We start from the raw sequence: 11614 nt of genomic DNA, 5'->3' as shown, positions 1-11614 counted from the left end.
AGAAAAGGGTTCATAAATCCCACATAGGGTTCCAAATAAAATCCTAGAAATAAGAAATTTAGCTACTCATGATTAAAGAAAAAACACAAATAAAATAAGTCATAAACGATAAATCTATGCTTAGAGTCTTCGAATTCTTCGTCTTCGTTTGCTTTGTTGCTCTCCAAATTGCGTAAAAAAATCCCTAATTGTGTGCTTGGCTTGGTCTTATATAGGGTGAAGAACTTGGGGAATAAGACAGTTTCCTTGTGCAATTAAAATTCCTTTACTGCGCAACTTCGGAGTCTCGGGCGGGGGTCTCACAATTTGAACTAAAACTGGGACGGGGGTCTCAGCTTTAAATCTTCAGAATTTTGATATTTTCACTTTTGACCCATATTTTCGCCAAAATTACAGTTTTGACCCCATACTTTTCCAATTCTTCAATTTGTACCTAAAATACAATAAATCAACTTTTTAAGCACCAATTATCGTTAAAACACACCAAAAGCTCAAATAAAAAGATATGATAAAGTGTAAAAATATACACTTAACACACCCCCAAACTTGAATTTTTGCTTGTCCTCAAGCAAAATTTACCAATAAGCAAATAACTCAACGATAACATCTCATCACATAGATCAATGACGAACTTCACGTTTTCAGAACTTGTAATTATAATGACAATTCTTAGGCATTCGCAAGCTCAAAATTCAACAACACTTAGTCACTCACCATTACCAAAAACCACAATTCATACAATTGCTTCAAGCATCCAATATTTGCAAATTAAAGATAGAAAAAATTTATACTTACATGCATATGCTTGACTCCAAATACTCACCAAATTATTCTACTCTACCAATATCGAATATTAAGCTATTGGGATCATTGGGGCTTTGTGGCTTTCAATTGTTAGGCTCTTTGGTTCGAGGTAGGAAATATGGGTATGTGTGGCTATTCTTCTTGAATTTAGGTGATTACGCCAAAATTTGAAAGATAGGCGTTTGAAACAATGAATTCACCTCTACGGACTTTAATAAACTCGATTCTCAAAAGTTCAACAGTCTCCACTTTTGCTTTTGAGGCAATGGATCGAGTTTTCAAAAATATTTCAACAACTAGTCCTTATTTCTCCCTTCTAGTCTCTTCTTCTTCTTCTTTTTCTCTTTTTTTTTTTTTTTTCGAAGAAGAAGAATGACCTTATAAAAAATTTCGACCGAACTCCAAGGGATAAGTTTTTCAAGAATCTCCATCTATTCTACCTTACACATTGGCTAAAAGAAAGAACACCTTTTCTCCGAGGCTCAAAACAAGGTTCTAAGGATAATTTCGATAAAAAGGTTGTCTTGAAAGGCTCAAACGGTTCAAAGAAGGCCCAAATCATATCCCAAATCACTCACTACTCAATACTTCGTATCATAAATTTCCTAAGGTGAGTCTTAAAACCGAACATAGCATGATCTAGCACAAATTAATTCCGAATTTAAAATACAAAACATTCAACAAAAGCAATGCACAAAATGTGATTCCTAGCAATAATTCGCTTCTAAGTCCCGTTGAATCGAAAGCTAAACAAACATCAAATCCTTATCACATAAAACAAGCAATTTCATCATCAAACATTGATCATCTCTCATCATCATAAATCATCGATGCATTCGACTCAAGCAATTTTTTTTTTTTTTAATTTATTTTTTTATTTCGGAAAAACGAGAAAAACAATAAAAAACGAGAAAAAAAATAAAAAATGAATAAAACCTAATGCATGCAAACTAAAACAAATAAGCACAAAAAATAACATGTTTTTCACCCCCAAACTTAAAATTTCCGTTGCCCTCAACGAAATTAGCATAAAGTTTTAAGGATAGAAAACACCTGATTTATTCGGAGTCGGTGTGATCGGGGTGCTCCTCTCTCGCTCTCTCACGCTCGTCCTCATCGGAAAGCTCGGGTACGAGCTCAAGAACGGGTGCCGGTAAAGGTGCCGGCTCGATGCAATCGGGCGTCCCGCATCCCAAGTGTTGGACAATAGCTTGTAGCATCTTGCTCGACCACCGTTGAAGTGCCTCCACCGTATTGACTTTATGCTCGACGGTCGTCAATCGGTTCCTAGTAATTATCATCTCTCGCTCCATCTTCTTTCGGAATCGCCGATCGGAGCGGGAGCTTGAGGCTTCGGGCTCGTCTCGGGCTTGAAGAGCGGCTTGCGGCTCGTCATAGGTGGCTTCTTTGAATAGCGAGGCCGTATAGTCGGCAATCGGCTTCCGGATGTTGAACTCGATATCGTTTGGTAATTTGGGGACCCTCTTTCTTTTGCATAAACCCGTTACAAGGCTAGGGAAGAAGATGCCTTTTGTATTATTTTGCATTGTCCTCCATAATTGATCATACGTGACGGTCCCAACATCGACGGGCTTACCCGTGATAATGTAATAGGCGAGGGCACACCGTTTGTGGTTGATCCGACTAAATGAAGTAGTCGGGATTATGTTGGCACAAATGAACGTCAACCATGCTTTGCCTTCATAATTAATGCTTTTCCAATTTAGCTCATACGTCCCCTTGTCCGGGTATTCAATCCACATTGGATGCCCGTCACTCAACACGTCACCAATTTGCTCTTTGGTGACTTCGTTTCTCATCTCTCGCCAACTGTGCATTAAATACGGGAGTCCGTAATATTGACTTATATCTTTTGCTTCCCACTCAACATAGATGTTGCGCACTACACTTGTGGATTGACTTGGAATTTTGAGTGCCAACGTGTTGGCGTAGAATTCTCGCACGATTGAGATATTGTAAATTGGCTCCGGTTCACACAACCTTTGCCACCCTCGTCTTATGATTTCTTGGTTAAGATTTGCGAAATATGACAACGTGATTGTCAAGGCCCGTTCCGTGATGACGGTCTTTTTGCTTTGTTTATCGAATAGAGCCGCGGCGCCTTCCATACTAAAAGCTTCTTTTTCGGGAAAAGGAACCGTCGTTTTGGTGGCGCCTTTCTTGGCTTTGCCCTTGCCTTTACCTTTGGAGGATGAAGCTTCGTCCGTGCGACCTTGTTTGTTGGACGTCATATTTGGGAAAACTTTTGGAATGGACTCGGTGAGAATTGGACGAGAATTGACCTCCAAACTTGGTTGAGGCAAAGTATCGAACACCTTGTGGGTGTGCCTTGAATGAGTAGATTTTGTAGAGGTTGGTTTGATTCTCTAGCCTCCTGTCAATACCAACACAAAATAAGAATTGGAGAATGTGTGAGTGAATTACGTGTCTGAATTTGAAGAAATTTTCGGAAGAAAAAATTGAAAAATTCGAAAGGTAGTGTGTGGGAGGTTGAAAGAATGAAGGAGAAGGGTTTAGGAAATAATGGGGGAGAAAATCTAATTTTTTAGAATTTAAAATGCCCCAGTTTTGCCTCGGACGACCGTCCCATTTTTATGCCTATTTCTCGGACGGCCGTCCGAGAATTATCGGTCCCTCTCTGTTTCCGAGACGGCCGTCCGGGTTTGTGCCCAATTTTGGGACGGCAGTCCGAAAATTACCGGTCTTCTCTGTTTCCGGGACGGCCGTCCGGGTTTTGTGCCCAATTTTGGGACGGCCGTCTCAACCCCTATTCCTATATATATATATATATATATATATATATATATATATATATATATATATATATATATATATATATATATATATATATATATATATATTTTTTTTTTTCGCGGACGGCCCTCGACCCTCGATCACGTTTTCGACCCTGAAAAGTAAAATTCAAATAATAAATTAGAATGCATGCTTATGATATTAAAAACGAAACAAAAAATTAAAGAAAAATACGAAAAACAATAAAGCTCGGGTTGCCTCCCGAGAAGCGCTAAGTTTAAAGTCTTCAGCCGGACGTTGCTTCTTTCTCTTTAAGCAAAGGTGACCACGGCCACTTGACGTTCGCCACCATCTCCCCAATAGTGTTTGAGTCGATTTCCATTTACTTTGAATACTCGTTCCGATTCACGGTCCTTGATTTCTATAGCTCCATGTGGAAAGACTTGTTGAACGATGAACGGCCCCAACCATCTTGATTTAAGATTTCCCGGGAATAACCGAAGCCGTGAATTGAACAAGAGAACTTCTTGCCCTTTTTGAAATTGACGGTGCAAGATGTTGTTGTCGTGCCACCTTTTGACTTTGCCTTTGTATAACCAATTGCTCTCGTACGCTTGCTCTCGTAATTCGTCCAACTCGTTGAGTTGCAATAACCTTCTTTCCTTGCATTCTTTGTAATCGAAATTCATCTTTTTTTAGCGCCCAATAAGAACAATGCTCCAACTCTAACGGTAAGTGGCATGCTTTACCGAACACCGCACGGTAAGGGGTCATTCCCAATGGCATTTTAAAAGCTGTGCGATATGCCCATAGTGCATCATCGAGTTTTTTCGACCAATCCTTTCTTGTTGGGCCTTCCACTTTTTCCAAGATATTCTTGATTTCGCGGTTCGTAACTTCGGCTTGCCCATTCGTTTGTGGATGATACGCGAGTGCAACCTTGTGCTTTACACCATATATGCCCATCAAGTTGTCAAATTGCTTATTCACGAAATGCGATCCACCATCACTGATAATTGCCCGTGGTGCTCCAAACCTAGTGAAAATCTGTTTCTTCAAGAAAGCACACACTACAGATGCATCATTAGTAGGGGTGGCTATTGCCTCTACCCACTTAGTAACGTAATCGACGGCCACTAAGATGTATTGGTTATTGAATGAAGGGACAAAAGGTCTCATAAAGTCAATACCCCAAACATCAAAAGGCTCGACTTCGATCATCGTGTTCAATGGGAGTTCATGGCGAGCCGAAATATTGCCCGTGCGTTGGCACCGATCACAAGTAATAGCAAATTTTACGAATCTTTAAAAAGAGTGGGCCAAAAAAAACCTGATTGAAGAACCTTACGTGCTGTTCTTTCGCCCCCATAATGTCCTCCATAATCCGAACCATGACAGGGAAAGAGTATGTCTTGCTGCTCATGTTCCGGGACACATCTTCGCACCAGCAAATCACTGCATTGTCTAAAAAGAAAAGGCTTTTCCCAAAAATAAAATTTAACATCATGCAAAAATTTCCTCTTTTGATGATAATTGAGATTCGGTGGAAGCACTTGACTAACCAAATAATTTACATAATCGGCAAACCAAGGTACCTTATTATCAAAAGCAAGCAACTGTTCATCAGGAAAATTTTCATTAATGCAAATTCTATCGCTTTCGTCTACATCTTTCTCAAGTCGAGATAGATGATCGGCTATTTGATTTTCACTACCTTTTCGATCACGAATTTCAATATCAAATTCTTGCAACATTAAAATCCACCTAATGAGTCTAGGTTTTGCATCCTTTTTAGTAAACAAATATTTGAGGGCAGCGTGATCAGTAAAAACAACAACTTTGGGTCCTAACAAGTAAGAGCGAAATTTTTCAAAAGCAAAAACAACAGCTAATAACTCTTTTTCCGTAGTGGTGTAATTTAATTGTGCATCATTAAGAGTTTTACTAGCATAATAAATTGATCGAAAATTTTTCTCTTTCCTTAGACCTAAAACGGCGCCAACCGCAAAATCACTAGCATCGCACATAAGCTCAAACGGTTCATCCCAATTCGGTACGCAAATAATAGGAGCGGATACTAACCTTTCTTAAGCTCGTTGAAAGCTTGAAGACACTCACCATCAAAATTGAATTTTGTCTCCTTTTCGAGTAGGTTACAAAGGGGCTTGGCAACTTTTGAAAAATCTTTGATAAAACGCCGATAAAAGCCCGCATGCATGTCCAAGAAAACTCCTAATGCCTTTGACCGAAATAGGTGGCGGAAGATTTTCAATTGTGGAGATTTTTGCTTTGTCCACTTCCAAGCCTTCTCGCGAGATTTTATGCCCAATCACAATTCATTCGTGCACCATGAAGTGGCACTTCTCCCAATTTAGCACCAAGTTGGTTTCTTCACACCTGCGCAAAACCTTAGCTAACATGCAAAGACAAGTGTCAAAGGTATCACCGAAAATAGAGAAGTCATCCATAAATACTTCTAAACCGTTCTCTACCATATCGGTGAAAATAGCCATCATGCACCGCTGAAAAGTAGCGGGTGCATTACATAAACCAAAAGGCATGCGTCTAAATGCAAAAGTACCATAAGGGCATGTAAATGTGGTTTTGTGTTGATCATCCGGTGCAATGGCTATTTGATTATATCCCGAATATCCATCTAAAAAACAATAAAATTCTTTACCTGCCAATCTATCAAGCATTTGATCAATAAAAGGTAAAGGAAAGTGATCCTTTTTAGTGGCTTTATTTAATTTCCTATAGTCCATGCAAATTCGCCAACCCGTTGTGGTTCTAGATGGAATTAATTCATTATTTGCCTTACGGATAACTGTCATACCTCCTTTCTTAGGAATACATTGAACGTGGCTTACCCATGCGCTATAAGAAATCGGATAAATAATACCTGCGTCGAGCCACTTGAGAATTTCCTTCTTGACTACCTCTTTCATGATGGGGTTGAGACGCCTTTGCTTCTCTACTGACGGATGTTGTTGATCATCCAAGATGATTTTGTGCATACACAATGAAGGGCTAATTCCCTTGATATCCGCAATTTTCCATCCAAGCGCCATCTTGTGTTCCCGCAGTACTTCCAATAGCCTTTGTTCCTGCAAAGTAGATAGAGATTGTGAGATAATTACCGGCAAAGTATCATTCTTACCGAGGTAGGCATATTTGAGGTGTGCGGGTAATTCTTTCATCTCAAGGTGTGGTGGTTCATCCAATGATGTTTTGAATGCCTTGGGGGTGGTAAGGGCGGCCAAATCCAAACTTTCAAACTTTTACCGAGCGAGAAAATCGCCGGAATCTAACCAACAAATTTGCTCCTCCACTCTTTCATCTCCACAATCGTAACCTACAACCAAAGATGCCTCCAAAGAATCCAAGTGTAACGAATCAAAATTTTCAAAAGAACAAGAATCCATTACATCGATAGAAAAACATTCATTAGAGTTGTGCGGACGCTTAATTGCATTAAAAACGTTAAATTTAATAGTTTGGTCATGCACCGTCATGGTGAGATCCCCACTAGCACAATCAATAACAGTACGTGAAGTAGCTAAAAACGGCATTCCCAAAATAATTGGGATTTCTCTATCTTCATCCATATCAGAATCACAAAATCAGCAGGAAGAATAAATTCGTCAACCTTCACTAAGACATCTTCTAAAACCCCCTTTGGGTAGACTAGAGACCTATCGGCTAATTGGAGTGTTATAGCCGTTGGTTCAATTTCACCCAACCCAAGAATCTTATATGTAGAAAAAGGCATAAGGTTGATGCTAGCCCCTAAATCAATGAGTGATCGAAAAAATTTATCTCCTATTGTGCAAGGGATAGTAAACTTACCTGGGTCGCCGAGTTTTTGAGGGAGAGGTCTCGTAAGGACTGCACTACATTGTTCGGTGAGTTGAATCATCTCGTTTCCTTGCAATTTTCGTCCCTTTGTTACGATTTATTTGACAAACTTCACCCACTTCGGCATTTGTTGGAGTGCTTCGATAAGAGGGATATTGATACGGATTTCCTTCATCTTGTCAACAAAGCTTTGGTATTCGGCATTTAACTTCGGTGGTTGGAACCTTTGTGGGTATGGGATGGGAGGAGCCGGTGTAACCTTCGCCCTTGAAGTTTCGCCTTGAACGTTTTTGTCCTCTTCCGCCGCCTCGGTCGCTTTTGTTTTCCCAATATTTGTCTCTTTTCTCGGGGCTTCTTCCAATTGTCGTCTGTTACGTAGGCTCACCGCTTGTACTTGCTCGTTTTGCCTTTTTCTTGGGTCCTCCGTGTTTGATGGCAATGCTCCTTGCGGACGGTTCTCTTGATTCAAAGCAAATTGAGCGAATTGATTTTCTAAGTTCCGCAGCGAGGCTTGGGTAGCGGTCATGAATTGGGCCAATATGTCATCCGTGCTTGATTTTTGGGCAGGTGGATTGTTGCCTTGATAGTTTTGTTGAGGAGGGGCTTGATTTTGGAATTTACCTTGAGTTCTTTGATACCCTTGGCCTTGTTGATATCCTCCATATTGCCCTTGTGATCTCCACCCTTGATTTTGGAATTGGCGAGGCGCGTTATTGACGTAGTTGAGCGATTCCACATCTTGTTGGCATTGGAGCGTGTAGTGATTTCCACCGCAAATTTCACAACATGGAGATTCAACGGCTTGGACTTGTTGTGGTGGATTTGCTTTGATGTGTTGTAAAAGGAGTTGATTTTGTTGAGCTATTTGGGTCACTTGGGCTTGAAGGGCCGTAATTGCATCTAACTCCAACACTCCGGGAACTTTCTTGGCTCCACTCACCGTCCTTTCGCTTGACTTGGCAAACCGATTTTGAGCTATTTGGTCCAACATGATAAACGCATCGGGTATTGATTGACTCATAAAATTACCTCCGGTTGATGCATCTAAGACGGTTCGTGCATTCTCGTTAATCCCTTGGTAAAAGATGTGGATTTGCCGCCATTGTTCGACTCCATGTGTTGGACACTGCCGCAAAAGAGTTTTAAATCTCTCCCATGCCTCGTATAATTGCTCGCCTTGCTCTTGGACAAAATTGTGAATTTCTCGTCGGATTCTCTCGTCCTTCTCGGGTGAGCTATAGACTTTCATGAAAAGGTTGAGGAGTTGAGGCCACGACGAGATAGAGTGGGGGGCTTGGGACATCAACCACTGGCAAGCTCTTCCTTGTAGGGAGTGCTTGAAGAGAATTAATTGAAGCGCCTCTTGGGAAACGCCGTTTTGACGGTGGGAATTACAGGTATCTAGAAAATTGACAATGTGAAGATGGGGATCTTCACCTGCCAACCCACTAAATAGCCCGTTATTTTGGAGCATCGTCAAAAGGCCTTGCTTGATCTCAAAATTGTGCGCCTCAATGGGTGGATATTGGATGATCGGGCGGAATCCGTCTAGAGTTGGGATTATGTAATCTTGAAGTGCTCGTGGACGAACTGCTGGCTGTGCTGGAAGTTGAGGGGGTGGGTCTTGGACTTGGTTTCCGTTGGCCTCGAGTAAATTGCCCGCGGCCCTGCGTTCTTCGTCCTCCATTATATTGTTTTCGCGTTGAAGTCTCCTAGCCGCTCGAAAAGTACGTTCGATTTTGGGATCAAACGGTTCTCTAGCAAGATCGAGTCTTCTACGCATACACAGTACCTAAAAAAAATAAAACAAAAATTAAATGGGTGAATCGTGAAATTTGTTCAAATCTAGAGCTAGAATAAAATAAATAATTAAAATAGTCCCCGGAAACGGCGCCAAAAACTTGTTGGCCGAAAACCTACACGCAAGTGCACGTATCGTACAAGTAATATAGTGGACAATTAAGTCCGGATATCGAACCCACAGGGAATATTTAATTATCTAATCCTAGACGCTAAATTCTACCAATTATTATCAAGCCCACCCTACACAGTCGACTTTAGAGAGAATTAACTAAAATAAATTAAAAAGCAAATTAAAACGACAAAGCAAGAAAGCAAATTAAACACGAAGATTTATCAGAGTAAACGAGCCTAGGATTTTATTCTTCCCCCTATGTGATTATTATTCTCCCACCTTCAATTATGCAAGCAATTAACCCGGATTATTAACCTGAGATGCTAAAATAATCATAACCCGCTTCCGCGTGTATTACAATTCTAATATTCTAGATTCAATTACTATATTCCTATGCAATTAATTCTAGAACACAGCATTAAGCACAAATCTCAATAATGGCTACCTAAGAGATTAACTATATTCCTATGTTAATACCACAAAGGCTCTTCTACCACAGTTCTAATTATTAACCCGATCTTCCGATTCATGCGATTAACAATAACATAAAAGCGCATAAAGTGACCAGTTTCATGAACTTAATAAAACAAGTAGAAGAAATAATCCGAAATTAAAACTTGCATAAAATCATAGAAAAGGGTTCATAAATCCTACATAGGGTTCCAAATAAAATCCTAGAAATAAGAAATTTAGCTACTCATGATTAAAGAAAAAACACAAATAAAATAAGTCATAAACGATAAATCTATGCTTAGAGTCTTCGAATTCTTCGTCTTCGTTATTGCTTTGTTGCTCTCCAAATTGCGTAAAAAAATCCCTAATTGTGTGCTTGGTTTGGTCTTATATAGGGTGAAGAACTTGGGGAAGAAGGCAGTTTCCTTGTGCAATTAAAATTCCTTTACTGCGCAACTTCGGAGTCTCGGACGGGGGTCTCACAATTTGAACTAAAACTGGGACGGGGGTCTCAGCTTTAAATCTTCAGAATTTTGATATTTTCACTTTTGACCCATATTTTCACCAAAATTGCAGTTTTGACCCCATACTTTTCCAATTCTTCAATTTGTACCTAAAATACAATAAATCAACTTTTTAAGCACCAATTATCGTTAAAACACACCAAAAGCTCAAATAAAAAGTTACGATAAAGTGTAAAAATATACACTTAACAGTCTACAAGGATATATTACAACAACAATTAAATTTTAGCGTCCTTTAAACATATTGAGTGCCAAAGTATATTAAGTAATTCTCATTAAAAAATAAGAAAAAAAAATTTGTATTTCAAGTTCTACTAAAATACATTTTCTCTAATATCTAAATGCCGTGTTTTTAGTTTCCTATAAAATTATGGTACATTACTAATAAGTCCATTAATTGGTACTTATTCAAAAAGAGGTTCAGATAAAAGAACTATTTTATAAAAAAAATTCACACATAGTCCGGAGGTTCCTCAAATTTTAATATGCTCCAATTTTATTATTTACTTTAATTTAACCTCAATTTCACCCCAAATGTCACAAATTATTCAATTTTGACCCAAAATACAATTTTAAGTACAATTTTGCCCATCGCCGCCGTTGACCGCGGTTCTTCGGAGTGAACTTTTTATTCTTTTTCCTGACTTTTCTGCCAATTTCCGGCGTTGGTTTTTTAATTTTTTTTTTCTTCTATCTTTTTAAATTTTTTTTTCTTTTCACATCTTTTTGCCCCGTTTAAACAACAATATTGCTGTGGTTGACATTAATATTAACTATATTACTGTTAAACACAGTAATATTAACTGTACTACAGTTTAACACAGTAATATTTGTTATATTAATCTCTAGCACAATAATATTAGCATAACAAAAGTCATTATTATTGTGTAAATAGAGTAATATTAATATGTTGAACGTTCAACAAAGGTAAACATAATAAAAAACCAAAGTAATTAATATTGATGTGGTTGACAGTAATATAACTGTCATCCACAGTAATATTACTGTAACAGTAGTATTACCGTCAACCACAACAATATTATTGTGTTTACAGTAATATTACAATAATAGACAGTGATATTATTACGTTAATCCGCCAACAATTCAAACAAAACCAAAAATCCAAAAAAAAATATTGATGTGGTTGACATTAATATTATTGTGTTTACAGTTATTTTTCCGTCAACGACAGTAATATAATTACGTTGCCTTGTCAAAAAATCAAACAAAAAAATAATAATATTGTCGTTGTCTGTAATTGTACTGTCAACGACAGTACAATTAC

The sequence above is a fragment of the Erythranthe guttata genome, chromosome 4 (genome assembly GCF_056151865.1).
Source record: "Erythranthe guttata isolate IM_541 chromosome 4, IM_541, whole genome shotgun sequence".
Classification (NCBI taxonomy): Eukaryota; Viridiplantae; Streptophyta; class Magnoliopsida; order Lamiales; family Phrymaceae; genus Erythranthe; species Erythranthe guttata.
This window is presented reverse-complemented; position numbering follows the sequence as displayed.